Raw genomic sequence first — 15,603 nt, forward strand, 5'->3', positions numbered from 1 at the left:
CTAGAACATTATGAAGTTTCCTATATGTTCCGGTGGTGCATGACAGTAACGGAGTTCGGATAAATGGTTTTTGTGGGTTCAGGGATATGAGAACAATATCTTCCTTTCATATTGACACGATATTATAGACCCTAGTGTAGAGGAATTGGGCCAATGCCAAAGGTTTACGTAAAATATGGGCAGGGATCTGAAGCGTTCGGCCATATTTATGAACAATATGTTGTTATATTTGACTCCTATGTATCCAGGATCAATCAATATAGCCTTTAGACTTCAAATCTATTGAGTACTTACAGAAAAAAATGAACAGAAAGTTAAATAGAGGCTCATTTTATGCCAAAATTACACGGTTCCACGGGCCGAATGCGGGAAATATCACCGGATTTCACCAAAACAATGGATGATTTAATGTTTGTGGGTTCCAATATTTTGAAAATAAGTTCAAAAGCCAAAATATCGCTTCATTTTGTTAAAGAAATAAAAAAAATCTTTGCATTTGGCAAAAGTGTAAACTTTATTTTGACGCGTAAAATTTTGGTTTATTTTTGTAATCTTCATTTATTCCCTAATGAAACGTTGGAATGACTTAATATTTTCTGGATTTTAATTCACCACTAAATGCTTAAAAAGTTACATTTATATCTTATACGTATAATATCTCTATTTCGGTGTAATAATTCAATAAAAAAATTTTAAGAGGTGTACAGTTTATTTTGACGCTCACTGTATGTTCGTTCGTTATGTAGTTTTTTCATACAGTACAGGTACCTCACATAAGATACATGCACAGTTTCTTATATCCATCCGAAAGTCACAATTTTTTCAAAAATATGTAAGATTTTGATGAGATGCAAAATCACTTTCCTATTTTTCCCTACATTCCCATTATTTGCTCCCATATTTCCTCTCATGTTTGGTAAATGCTCTCAGCTTTGTTCTCCGTTTCTTTTGAATGGTCTCAACAACTACAGTGAAAATCTTTAGAAGAAACTGCACATTACAATAACATAAAATAAAAACATTATAAAAAGCAAAACTTGTATCCTGGTTTGGTTGGTGGTTGGTAAAAACAACACTCGCCATAATTGTTATTTTTCAATCTCTGAATAAACGAGTACTTTTTGCTTTATAAAAGGCGTTCATGAAATTCAGAAAAGAAATTAACCTTGGCAAGACTTTATTCCTTAAATGCAGTAATTTTTTCTGTGTAGAACAATCTGGCCAGTCTCTTAAAAAAACCAAGAACCACATCAATACTCTCAATGATGAAATCCGATCTAAGACTAAAAGTTGGAATAAACACGGCCCACAGCAGGATAAGATCAATGACTGGCAAATGGAAAGAAATGTAACTGCTAACTATTGCAGGCTGTGTAAAGATGAAGAAGATATAGAGACAACTGAAAAGTCTGCTCTTCCTCGCCAAAGGCCCGGGGATGGCTCCAACGGGAAAGGGACTTGGGACAAATACCCACTCTACGTAAACCCGGAGCCGACTATAAGATACCCTACACCACAGTGAATATGTATACAACATTGTTATAATTACATAGTTTCTCTTCAGTAATGAAAGTACTTAGCTCCACCTTCACGTCATGGCTTAGTATTCGGAGGAGAAAAACAATATTTATTGGACACCTTTAATGTTTCCAGTACATATAACGGCTTATGAGCTAATTAAATGTGAAAGAAGATGCACATACACATGAAATAGGACCGATTTATATCTTAATAATTTATTTATATCTTAATATATGTATATCTTAAAAATTTTAATAGCTCAGTATTGCCGAATTTCATAATAAAATATATATGGGAGCTATATTTAACTCCTAACCGATTTAAGTTAAATTTTGCTACCTTATCTTTTGTCACAATTCTGTAAGACATTGCAATTTTAATCAAAATTGGAGATATCTATATTAAATCGGGCGAAAATATATGGGAGCTATATCCAAATCATAACCGATTTCAATATAACTTGGCAAACTTACTTCAAGAACAAATTCGTTAACACGTTTCAAATTTCACCAAAAACCTCAAAATCGGTTGAAAAAATAAATGGGAACTATATCCAACTCTGAACCGATTATAATCGAATATAATCGACCATTTTCGTTGATGCGATGCATGATGTGCATATGTATATATGAATAAAAAGGTACCTTCCACTACGCGGTTTTAGCACACGCAATATTCAACTACGACTAAAGTACAGTACACATTGTCAGTTTTGAATGACGATTTTTTGCAATTATCGATAACTGTCCAACCGTCAAGCAACCAAAAAATATTTTGTGGTTGCATGATGAATGACAACAAGTAAAAAGTCGATAGGTTCGGCCGGGCCGAATTTTTTGTACCCTACACCATAAAATAGTCTTAATTAAAATGGAATAATTAGGGTCCTTTCAAAATTTTAGGTGGAACAACTTTTAGACAATGGATAGACTCCTACTGCCTCCCACTATAACGCTAATTCCTGATGGCCCACAGGGTCGCTAACAAAAATTTCATCACGCCATAACGCAAAAGTTCGACTCACGGCGGATCTGTCCTTCGGGGTTCATAATATACTCACCAAGACCTTTCTTCAGCTAGAGGAATTTTCCGTGCCCCAGACTTTCACCTCCATTTTGATGCACAGTGTTATCTAATCTAATCTAAAAAAATGTGTTCAGTTAGGTGAAAGGTACCACCTACGGAGCTATATCAAAGAGTCAACCTATCTTTAAATTTTTTGGCGGAAAAGTTTTATAGCTGCAGGGAACTTCAAGAGTCAAATTGAGGGTAGTTTCATCAAAACAATGTAGACCCTCAAAAATGGACCCATGTTGACGAATTTTAGTGAAGAAATTTCGTGACCACTGAGAATTCCCGAAAATCGGGAGGTACAGTTATATGGGGGGTATACCAAAACATGGACCTATATTGACGATTATTTTTGAATAGGCAAAATTGTAGCTAAAATTCTCAAAATACCGATCATTACAGCTAGTTCGGTTAAAAATTGCAGCTAAAATTCTCAAAATACCGAAAATTGGAAGATACCGTTATATGGGGGCTATACCAAAACATGGACCTATGTTGACGATGTTTCGTTGGAGATGTTTTATGACCACTGAGAACCTCAAACGGCAAATTACAGGTAGCTCGGTTAAAAATTGTAGCTAAAATTCTCAAAATACCGAAAATCGGGAGGTACCGTTATATGGGGGCTATACCAAAACATGGACCTATGTTGACGATGTTTGGTGGAGCTATTTCATGACCACTAAGAACCTCAAATAACAATTTACAGCTAGTTCGGTTAAAAATTGTAGCTAAAATTCTCAAATACCGAAAATCGGGAGGTACGGTTATAAGGGGGCCATACCAAAACATGGACCTATGTTGACGATGTTTGGTGGAGATGTTTCATGACCATTGAGAGCCTCGAATGTCAAATTGCAGATAGTTCGATTACAAATTGTGGCTAAAATTCTCAAAATACCGAAAATCGGGAGGTACCGTTATATGGGGGCTATACCAAAACATGGACCTATGTTGAAGATGTTTGGTGGAGATATTTCATGACCACTGAGAACCTCAAATGGCAATTTACAGATAGTTCGGTTAAAAATTGTAGCTAAAATTCTCAAAATACCGAAAATCGGGAGGTACGGTTATAAAGGGGCCATACCAAAACATGGACCTATGTTGACGATGTTTCGTGGAGATGTTTCATGACCATTGAGAACCTTAAATGTCAAATTGCAGATAGTTCGGTTACAAATTGTGTCTAAAATTCTCAAAATACCGAAAATCGGGAGGTACCGTTATATGGGGGCTATACCAAAACATGGACCTATGCCCATAACCTTTGGGATGTAAGTTTGTTGATCACTAGGAACTCTATGTGCCAAATTATAGCTAATTCGGTATGCAAATGTGGCGAAGAACGTCAAAATACCTCAAATCCGGAGGTACCGTTATATCGAGGCCATACCAAAGAGTGGACCGATATAGCCCATCTTCGAACTTGACCTGCCTATGGAAAAAAGACTCTCGGGTGCAAAATTTCAGCACTCTATCTCAATTATTGGGGACGCCAGAGTGATTACAACAGACGGACATGGCTAGATCGTCTTAGAATTTTATCCTCATCAAGAATATATATACTTTATAGGGTCGCAAATGATTAGTTCGATGTGTTACAAACGGAATGACAAACTTAATATACCCTCTATACTACAGTGGAGGGTATAAAAATGAACGGCCACACTAGCAAGCAACAACAAAGCTGTCATTCAAAACTGACAATGTGTACCCAGCTTAATAGTCGTCCACGATTAATATCCGACTACGAATAATAATAGACTACGACTAATAGTCGACTAAGAATAATAGTTGGCTCCGTCTTTCGAAAGTCGATTAAGAAAAATCGATTATCCGGTTTTCGCACAGTCAATAGTCGACTACGACTTTTAGAAATTTTGCAGCTAATAATCGATTAATCGATTAACCGAAATCGATTTTACGTATCCCTAATCGTATCTTCTCGCACATTGACTCTGTATCAACAAAGCACAACAACCTCCCTGCAAACATTTGGAAGATTGTTGGAAAATGTTTGATCAGATTATTCTTCTGCGCTTCTTTCCGGCGATCTTTTAGCGAATTTTTATACAAAATTCATCCACGCGAGTGATTTGCCATTCGCATACGATTCTCTACAATTATTGTTTATTATCAATCGCTACAACGAATCTTCTGCTATGCACCTCGGCGATCTTTACGCGAATCTGTATTATGTTTTGCTTGTTTTTAGTGCAGCGAATAATATATTTTTCTTCCGAGCCCCGATCACGCGATTCTTACTAAAATTTTTCATTTGGTCCCATATAATTCTCACATACACATTCTACATAACTTTGATATAAATGACACGTATAATATTATGACTATTGACAGACATAACACATGTTAGGGTTTTGCCAAGTGAAATGAAGAAAGTGAATGGAACAGTATACAACTACTACACAACATAAGGAATAATTAAAAATTATAACAATTCAGAAAAGAAAACAGAAAGGGTAAAAATAAAACACAACAAATGAGATCTCCCATATGATTCGTCAGCGAATCTTGGTCTCGATTCGCTTTGCATAAACACTTACTTTAGGTTGGTGTGATACGCGGTAGATTTTTAGGCGATATCGCCTGCGACAAATTAATCGCACAGGAGAATCGCGAATTATTCTTAGGCGATAGAAAATGTTTGCAGGGCTGATTGAAAAAAAACTAAACAATTTAAGCTAAACAACCACCACTACCACACTAATAAACCAAATACGTATAGGTGTCGTTTCTCTGAAAACGTTTTCTATCGCGTAAGAATAATTAGCAATTCTCCTGGAAGATCCATTAATCGCAAGCGAGCTCGCCGAAAATTTTTCCGCGAATTACCAACCTAAAGTAGTGTTCATGCAATGCGGTTCGCGACCAATATTCGCTGACGAATCATATGGAAGATCTTAAGAAGAAGAAAATATAAAGGAAAAACAAGTAAGAACGGCGTTAAGTTCGGCCGGGCCGAACTTGTTATACCCTCCACCACAAGTTGTATTGAAGTAAAATGGAATAATTAGTTTCCTTTCGTGTATGAAGGAGACTTAATACTAAATTTCAGCAATTTCGGTAAAACAATGTGAGGCACCATTCTATGGGGGCTATTTCAAAACGTCGATCTATACCGACAAATTTCTGACGAAAAGTTTTTAGGCTCAAAAAAGACAAAATACCAAATTTCCTATATTTCGGTAAGAGAATGTGGCTAAAACTTAAAAAATACCGAATATCAAGAAGTACGCTTCTATGGGGATGTAGGAAGACGTAGACCTATACAGATAGTTCTCTTCTGGAATATTTTATAACTCTTGGAAGACGAAATAACGAATTTCAGCCATTTCGGTTGGATATTGACGTCACAATCTTCAGTATTACGAAAATCGGGAGGTACCGTTCTATGGGGGCTATATCGAAACGTGGACCTATACCGACGAATTTTAGTCAGAAATGGGGCAATATAAAAGCGTGGACCTGTACAGACATATTTCTGGCGAACAGTTTTGTATCACATTGAAGACTAAATACCAAATTTCAGCCATTTTGGTGGAATATTGAAGACACAGCCTATATGAAGGCGAGGACCAATACCGACAAATTTAAAGGGGAAGTTTGAGTACCCCCAACGAAGTCTAAATACCAAATTTCAGCCATTTCGCTGGAATATTGAGGCCACAACGTTCAAAATACCGAAAATCGGGAGGTACCGTTCAATGGGGCCTATATGAAGGCATGGACCGATAACGACAAAGTTCTGGGGGAAAGTTTTATACCACCAACGTAGACTAAGTACCAAATTTCAGCCATTTCGGTGTGATAATGAAGCTAAAACCTTCAAAATACCAAAAATCGGGAGGTACCGTTCTATGGAGGCTATATGAAGGTGTGGACCGATACCGGCAAAATTCTGGGGGAAAGTTTTATACCCCAAAATAAGACTACGTACCAAATTTCAGCCATTTTGGTAGGATAATGAAGCTAAAACCTTCAAAATACCGTAAATCGGGAGGTACCGTTCTATGGGGGCTATATGAAGGTGTGGACCGATACCGACTAAATTCTGGGGGAAATTTGTATACCTTTAAAGAAGACTTCGTACTAAATTTCAGTCATTTTGGTAGGATAATGAAGCTAAAACCTTAAAAATACCGAAAATCGGGAGGTACCGTTCTATGGGGGCTATATCAAAACGTGGACCGATATATCCTATTTTCAATAGCAACCATCCTGCAAGTAATTTTAAAAAACTGACTCTCTATCTTCAAAATTGCGAGCTGTGTCTTGATTTCAACAGACAGACGGACTGACAGACGGACATGGTCAAATCCACATAGAATGTGTGCTGATCAATAATGTATATACTTTATAGGGTCTCCGACGAATATTTCGATGTGTTACAAACGGAATGACAAATTTTCCACCATGTGGTGGAGGGTATAATCAAAGGAAATTTATTTTTAATATTTCTTTGATTTTTGTTTCATCATTTGATGTCTTTGATTTTTACCCCTTTTGTTTTCTTTTCTGATTTGTTATAATTTTTAATTATTTCTTATGTTGTAGTGGTTGTATACTGGTTCTTATTAACTTTCTTCATTTTACTTGGCAAAACCCAGACATGTGTTGTGTTTGTCAATGCTTACAATATTATTCGTGCCATTTACATATACATATAAATGTTATGTGGAATGTGTATATGAGAATTATATGCAACCAAATCAAATACTTTAGTAACAATCGCGTGATCGTGGTTCGGAAGAATGACACATATATTATTCGATTCGTCGTAGCGTTGATTATAAACAATAATTTTTGAGAATAATCTACGAATGGCAAATTTCTCGTGTGGGTAAATTTTATATAAAAATTTGTTAAAAGATCGCCGGAAAGAAGCGCAGAAGAATAATCTGAACAATCTTCCAAATGTTTGCAGGGTTGTTGTCGGAAAATAACCACATATAGTTCGCATATACAATTTTTTAATTTCTTTAATATAAATGCAACATCTAATAAGCCAATCTAGTGATGATGGATTCAATATGTACACATGGTTTACATTGTTCTGCGCTTTACAAGAAGGATAAATAATTAGAAGAAACCGTTTAAAGGACAATATTTACAAAATAAAATAAAAAAATTGTGCCGGCGAAAAAATAAAAAAAAACAAATTTTTGTAGAAAAAATAACTTCATAAAAAATATAAACAGAGTTTACAATATAAGTAAACTTTTTTTGCTTTAAAGAAGATGTATTTTGAAATTAATGAATTGTTTCAAATTTTGCAAAATAGAATAGACATATGTACATATATGTATATCCCATGTTTACGTTTCATTCAAAAAAGAAACCAGCATTTATTACTATATGAATGCAAAATTTAATGCGACCGGTACTTTGATTACAAAAATAAATGGACAGATGTACATGCATTAATCGACTCAGAAAGTGATTCTAAGTATATGCCTAAAAGGAACTATCGGTCTATCTCGCTTCCTTTTGCATGTGGTGTAGGGTATAAAAATAGTCGTAATGTTCCAACGATAGCAAGAGTGCCGTCGGGAGGTTTGACTTAATTATTTTTATGTGGTGTGGGTAGGTATAATTTTATTTTTATATATATTGAATTGAACTGATCTGACAATTTAAATAAAATTTATTTAAAGTATTGCCAATTATACTTTAAATAAATTTTATTTATTACTTCCGTTTTATTTTAACGCTGAAATATTTATGTAAGGTAAAATCGATCAAGGTCAGATGTAGGACTCCGTGGCGCAACGGTAGCGCGTCTGACTCCAGATCAGAAGGTTGCGTGTTCAAATCACGTCGGGGTCAATTTTTATTTATTACTTTTAAATTTTTTTATGAAATTATTAAACTTTACAATGAATCATATATATTTTAATATCTAGAAGATTTATTGTTGCAAATGAATACACCCATACCTTGAAATTTTACAAGAAAAATGTTCTACTTAGTTAGTATAAAGGTAAGGTCACATTAGGAAAATATTTGCTCCAGCGACCGGCAGTGTGCGCTTACTGAGAGCAAGTGATCGTAAATAATGCATTGAAATTTATGCTCACTTGCTCTCAGGTAGCGCACAGTGGCAGTCGCTGGAGCAAATATTTCCCTAATGTGGCCTTACATTAAGGCTTTCTTATGGAATCCTGAATGTCCGTTATTCCAGATATTTTTCTACAGTCTTATATACAAGTACATATATAAGTCAACCTATGCGGTGCCCTTATATGTTATCAAAATCGGCATCTCTAAGACTCCGTGGCGCAACGGTAGCGCGTCTGACTCCAGATCAGAAGGTTGCGTGTTCAAATCACGTCTGGGTCATCATTTCAAGATTTACAGATAGTTTTTGATATATCACCGTTGATTTTCTGTCTAAGGTGAATTAGGAGGCATTGAAAGCTAATCATGGTGCTGTGATAAAGTATCGGTGGTTACCCAATTATCACTGTGCATCAAAATTTTAAAATTTACTGATTTACATACACATATAACCAAAATAATAAGTTTATGTTTGATGTTTTGCTGCTTAACCATAAGTTTTTTCTGCAGAAACATATAAACTGCGTTACATTTTTTTGCCTTTTTATATAAACAGGTTATTATACCTTCCACCATAATATGAAACACATTGATATACTCGTCGATCGCAGACCCTATAAAGTATAGGCATTTCTGAGTGAAATCGCACACTTTAGCAAAAAGTGGTTTTTGATTTCTTTTATTTTTTGCTATGTTGAGCAGCATCAACATAGCAAAAAATAAAGAAAACATTTCAGCATATTTTTTATACCCTCAGCCTTTAGGCTATGAAGGGTATATACACTTTCATACGGGCAAAATGTGCCTTTTAGACCCCAAGTATGTTTGGACGAAATGTGTTTCAGACAATTTGGAGTCGATTGAGCTATGTCCGTCCGTCTGTCTGGCTGGCTGGAGCGCACGATAACTCTCGAAGGGATGAACCGATTCAAACCAAATTTTGGCTTTCGTAGTATTTTGCCCAAACTTAGTTTAAGTTCGAAGATGGGCTATATATAAAATGTTCCCAAAATTTGGGCGCACGATAACTTTTAAAGGGAATAACTGATTTGGTCCATACTTTGCACATCGTGAAACTTTTACCAGACTTAGATAAGGTTTCAATATCGACTCAATCGGTCCACTCCTTCGGGTACCTCCCACACAAAATTTCGGAAAAGTTCAGTTTAGGGCCATCTCTCGAATCGATTTGATTTTTGTTTTAGCAACTTGTATTTACCGCCCCCCATACGACGGTACAAGTTTCATCAGGGGCACGTGCATACTTCCCGAGAATATAGCCGGAAAGTTGTACAAAGCCCCTATGACACCTTGTGTAGTGGTTGGAGCGTAAGATAACTGTCGATTCGGTCCAAAATTTGGCCTTCGTAATATTTTATCAAAACATAGTTTAAATTCGAAGATGGGCTATATCGGTCCACTCCTTCAGGTACCTCCCCCACAAAACTTCAACAATTTTCGGAAAAATTTTGCTCACGATAACTCTTGAAGGGAGTGACCGACGTAATCTATACTTTGCACATCCTAATATATCTACCAGATATAGATCAGGTTCGAATATGGACTATATTTGTCTACTCCAAAAATTTCGGATGAGTTCACTTTAAGACCTGCTCTCGAATCACTTTGATTTTTGTTGAAGCGATTTGCATTCGCTGCCTCCATTACGACGGTAAAAGTTTTTTCTTAGAAAAAAGGCCAGAAAGGTGTAAAAAACCCCTATGTCACCATGTCACCGGTCCACAACTTTCGGTACTTCTTCCCAATATTTAAAAAATGTCACTAAAATGCTAGGACAATATCACTCGAATGGGGCAACCAATTTGGTCCAAACTTTGGATCTCCTAATATTTTATCAAAATTTAGTTTAACTTCTAAAATGGTCCACATGGTCCTCCCTAAGGGTACCTGCCCTACAAAAGGTTAACATTTGTGTCTTAGTGCAGTTAATTCCTAAACCACATTTTTGTCGGCAAGTTCAAATGTCCAAAAAGGGCCACAAAATTCTGGAGAGACCTTAAATACATTCGATCTGTCCGGAGGTGGATGTTTCGCTTCACATTGGCTGAAGGTATATCTCTGTCGGCAAAGCCGACTGACACTTTTTTTTTTTTTTTTGACTAAAGGTTCCTTAAAAAAGTCAAATTGTGTAAAAACTATATACAAAGAAAAACTCAGCTATCAAATCAGCTATCAAATAAAAATAGAAATTTGCACAGTGGGCTTGGGTGCAATATTCGCGATTTAATATTAAAAATCCTTTTTTATCAATTATTGTACTCTTCGATTTTCTTGACATTTTTTATTAAACTACGATTAATAACAAATTTGTTTAGTTCAGTAGTGGGATTCGAATAAATACTATTTTTTCCTTATTTTTTTAATATGCCAGCACAATTTTTCCTCACTTATATATTTTTTATATTTGTTTTGTTGTTGTATTTAGCAAATTTATCTTAAATATCTTAATAACTACTTCATTTTTTGATTTTGAAAATGTTTCATCAATTATTGTACCAAATTGATGAACTACAGCTCGGGAATTATCAAATAAGTACAGCTCGGCAATGTATATGTTTGGGCATCTGATACGAATAATTTACCAGATATTAAAGTGATATTTTCTTGAGAAGATGATTATTTAAATACGAAATAAGATTTAAATTTGAGATATGCAATGGTTAAACCTATCGCGGGCACAAAAAACGTCATTTAGAATTCCCCATATATTTTCTTGATCAGCATAAAATTATAAATCGATATAACCATGTCTGTCCGTCTGTCTGTTAAAATCATGATATAGCTCGCAAAATTTAGTACAGACGTTTATATTACTTCTAGGATGTTTGGTATTAAAATTGGCTATATCGGACCACGTTTTGATATAGCCCCCATAGAGCGGTATCTCCAGATTTTCAATATTTGGAAGGTTTTCGACACATTATCTTACCGAAAGGGTTGAAATTTTTTATTTATCTTTGTTGGTAGCATTGAAATTTCACCCATACATTTGGTTCTATAGGTCCACGTTTTTATATAGCCTTCATAGAACGGTACCCCCGATTTTATGCATTTTCGAAGTTTTATCCTAATTATCATAACGAAATGCCTGGAATTATGTAGTTAGTCTTCACTAGGGATATAAAACATTGCAACAGAAAATAAATAAATCCAAAGTTTAACCCACATAAAGCCATTGGGCGTTTAAACGCCACCAAAATGGTTACAGTAACTCTGGTATTTTTGCATATTTTTGTAGGGTTTTTTGCATTTTGTTATAGTATTGTTTGTTATCTGTCATTCCACGCGTATAAAGTCCTTTGTCCCACGCATTTACACGCATTTGGCCTAAAACGCAAGCAATTCAAAAAAATCGACTTTTTTGTAATTTTCGACTTTTTATGACAAATTTAAATATGGCAAAAAAATTTAATCAAAAATGTTACATTCATATAACTTCAGGGATTTGTTAGGAAAGTAGTAAAAGTATTTTTTCAATCAAAAACCATGGGATTGTCATGTAGGAATACACCCATATAGACCTTCAAAGTTTTCGGCACTTTTAAAAGAAGGTCCGATTGCAGGAAAAACTATTCGTTTTAGAGAAAAAAGTTATGCTTAAAAAGTCTCAAAAATATAAGCTGTGTTCCAGAACTAAAAACTTTTTACAATTTTTACGACTTTTACACATTTTACTCGAAATAGCGTTCCCGTACACAAAAATGTTGTAAAATGTTCACTTCTCTTTAAACAAAAATGGCGCTGAATGACGCTCTCTTTAAAAACTTTTTACACGACAAATTTGGGCGAGTAAAAAAATAGTAACATGGTTGCCGGCGTCTGATTGGCTGATACGCCGACTTTGACATTTGTTCCAGTTTTTTTTTGACGTATTTTCCATTTTTTCGTTCCCGAACTTTTTGAAAAAACTTTTTTGTGACAACAATTTTTCTCTCTTTCCCTCTTTTACGAGTTTTACTATTAAAAAGTACGGGAACGAAGCTGTAATTTTCGTAAAAAATTTTAAGTTTTCTCGCAAAAAAAAATTCGGAGCTAAGTGGGTTAATATAGCCCTATGTAACGGTACCATTTTTAGGCCGAAATGTGGATACATTTTTTTCTTTTTTGTATTTTATTTAAAAAAAATGATTTTTTGGGGTAACCCTAATGTATTTCACAATAGCTAAATATAGGCCAAACTAAGCGGTACATCATATCTAATTCGATTCTCAAGACTCCGTGGCGCAACGGTAGCGCGTCTGACTCCAGATCAGAAGGTTGCGTGTTCAAATCACGTCGGGGTCAACATTTCAAAATTTTTTGTGCAAACAGTATCAATTGGGTATTTGGTGAGATTGTATTCAGCTATTGAAAGCCAATTAAAAAGGTCTTTGTCGGTATTGCGACAGACCATTAAAAATTCTGAACTAGAATGAAATAATTAGTTTTCTTTCGGTGACAAAAGTACCAATTTCCACAAATACTGGTGACCACTGGAAATCCTAATCGCCAGTTACATCAAGTATGGCTACAAAAAGAAGATTAAAACTTCAAAATACCTTAAATTGAATGGAACGTCACATGTGGTCATATACTAAATGTCACTGAAAATGATGCAACCTGAAATAAAAAATGTAAATGTTGATAACTTGGAAACGAGTTGAGATTTTTTAACAATTCAAAAAACAATTTTGTAGGCTGAAAAGTTGTCTTTAAGACGGCATACAAAAATATTCCGATTACAGTACCATTATACTAAAATTTTCCCAAAAAATAAAAAAATGGCCTATTTTTAAATTGAGCATTAAAAATGATGCACCACAATAATCGATTAATAATTTCCAAATTTTTCGCTTTTTATGCCATTTTAGTAATCAGAATGCTGGAATAATTGGTTCCCTATGGTTTTCAGTAGTTTTGTCATTGATTCCGATAGAAATAGATGTTCCTGATGTAATTTTGGCATGATTGTAATTAATGTCCCTTTGTAGGCAATTTGGCTAGAAATTTCTAGTTTTTGAAGCTATTTTCCAAAAATTGATTATGAAAAATCATTAAGGGTTATGTCCAGAGTACGTACACACAATCTAATGATATATGGAAACTCCTATATTAGCCAGGCTAGCCCTATATTATACAAGTCTTTAACGGCGTTGCCCTGATAGAAGTAAAAATCAGGGCATGGAACAAAGTTTTTTGCACTTTTCTTTGAAAATAGTTTTCAGAAATATTGTTTATAATGCTTTTATAAAAACAAAAATTTCAACACCCTTTGTTGTCATTCAACCCCAAACAATAAAACTTCTTAGGAATCGGGTTGATTGCGACAGTTTATTTATTTAAACTCAGGTGTGTGTTGGCTTCTTCCACGAGTAAAATATTGATTTTACGCCAGATATGCTGATTTTCATCCGAACTATGAAAATAAGACATAACCTGAAAAAACTCGCACCAAAAAAAAAAAAAAAAGAGAATTGGAGTGATTCTATGAAACTCGTCGAAGGGAGTTGTATTGTTTGTCTTGAATGGCAACAAAGGGTGTTGAAATTTTGTTTTTATAAAAGCAAATATGATCACAACATTGTTAACAATGTTTCTAAAAGCTATTTTTAAAGAAAAGGGCGAAAACTTTTGTCTTATGTCATGATTTTTTCCTCTATCACGGCAATGCCGTTAAAGGCTAGTCTAATACGGAGCAAGCCTGGCTGATACAGGACTTTCCAAATATCATTAAATTGTTTGTACGCTTTCTAGACATAACCCTTAATGATTTTTCATAGTCATTTGTTAGAAAATATCTTGAAAAACTAGAAATTTCTAGGCAAATTTCCTTTAAAGGGACAATAATTACCATTATGCCACATTTACGTCAGGAACATAATTCTTTCTGTCGGGATCAATGACAAAACTACTGAAAACGATAGGGAACCTATTATTTCACCATTCTGATTACTGAAATGGCATAAATAGCAAAAAAAAAAAAAATGGAAATTATTAATCGATTATTTTGGTGCTAATTTTTAATGCTCAATTTAAAGTGTCCATTTTTTATTTTTTGGGATATTTTTAGTATAACAGTACTGTGAGACATCTTAAAGACAACTTTTCAGCCCACAAAATTGTTTTTTGAATTGTTAAAAAATATCAACTCGATTCCATGTTATCAACGTTTACATTTTTTATTTCAGGTTGCATCATTTTCAGTGACAGTCACTGTAAATGCCAAAATAGGATGGACCGAAAAAGTCTATTATACAACTTCAAAATACCTGAAATCGGGTGGTGTTGTTATATGGGGCTTTTCCACAACGTGGATCTATGTGAACCATTTTGGTGGTTTTTTGACCACTTAAAACTAAGTGCCAAATATAGCTAATTGGTCAGAAGTAGGGTGTCCAAAAAACGGTTTTTTCACACAAAACGGTTTTCGGTTAACCGAAAATTTCTATTTTTTCAAAAACCGGTTTTCGGCTTTCAAAAGTGTTCAAAACCGGTTAACCGGTTTAAACCGGTTTTGTAAAATAAGTACAAAATGTTTCATAATTGATAAATATTTGATTAAAAATGTGCGGCAAGACTAAATTAAGTATAAGGACTTCGTTCTTATATAATTATCTCAACATATCCCTGTTATTTGACATTCAACCTCGAAGTGGGGACAGCAAAATTAAAACGGAAATTGTGCTCAATTAATAGTAAAAACCTTACATATATAAAATTGTGTACCAAAAGAATTAAGTTTACATTTTATTATGGATTATGCCTCTTGCGTTGAGAACCTCAAATTATCGTGCCGGAATCAAACATGCATTTTGTTATCGTTAAGCTGTAAACACATCCAACGTTTGAGTAAAGTTTTGTGTCATTTCTGGTAGATGAATAAAAGACAAACTTTACTCAAACGTTGGATGTGTTTTCAGCTTTACACTT

The 15,603-nt window shown here is 34.6% G+C and overlaps 3 non-coding genes across 3 annotated transcripts; all 3 read left to right on the plus strand.

Annotated features, from left to right (window-relative positions):
- Positions 1–8,370: 8,370 nt before the first annotated feature.
- On the plus strand, positions 8,371–8,442 carry TRNAW-CCA (transfer RNA tryptophan (anticodon CCA)). Its single transcript has one exon. It is a non-coding gene; the product is annotated as a tRNA-Trp (tRNA).
- A 441-nt stretch (positions 8,443–8,883) lies between these two features.
- On the plus strand, positions 8,884–8,955 carry TRNAW-CCA (transfer RNA tryptophan (anticodon CCA)). Its single transcript has one exon. It is a non-coding gene; the product is annotated as a tRNA-Trp (tRNA).
- Positions 8,956–12,906: 3,951 nt separating this feature from the next.
- TRNAW-CCA (transfer RNA tryptophan (anticodon CCA)) lies at positions 12,907–12,978 on the plus strand. The gene has a single exon. It is a non-coding gene; the product is annotated as a tRNA-Trp (tRNA).
- Positions 12,979–15,603: the final 2,625 nt, after the last annotated feature.

Source organism: Musca autumnalis, unplaced genomic scaffold (genome assembly GCF_047663935.1).
Source record: "Musca autumnalis isolate F117 unplaced genomic scaffold, ASM4766393v1 scaffold_2, whole genome shotgun sequence".
Taxonomy (NCBI): domain Eukaryota; kingdom Metazoa; phylum Arthropoda; class Insecta; order Diptera; family Muscidae; genus Musca; species Musca autumnalis.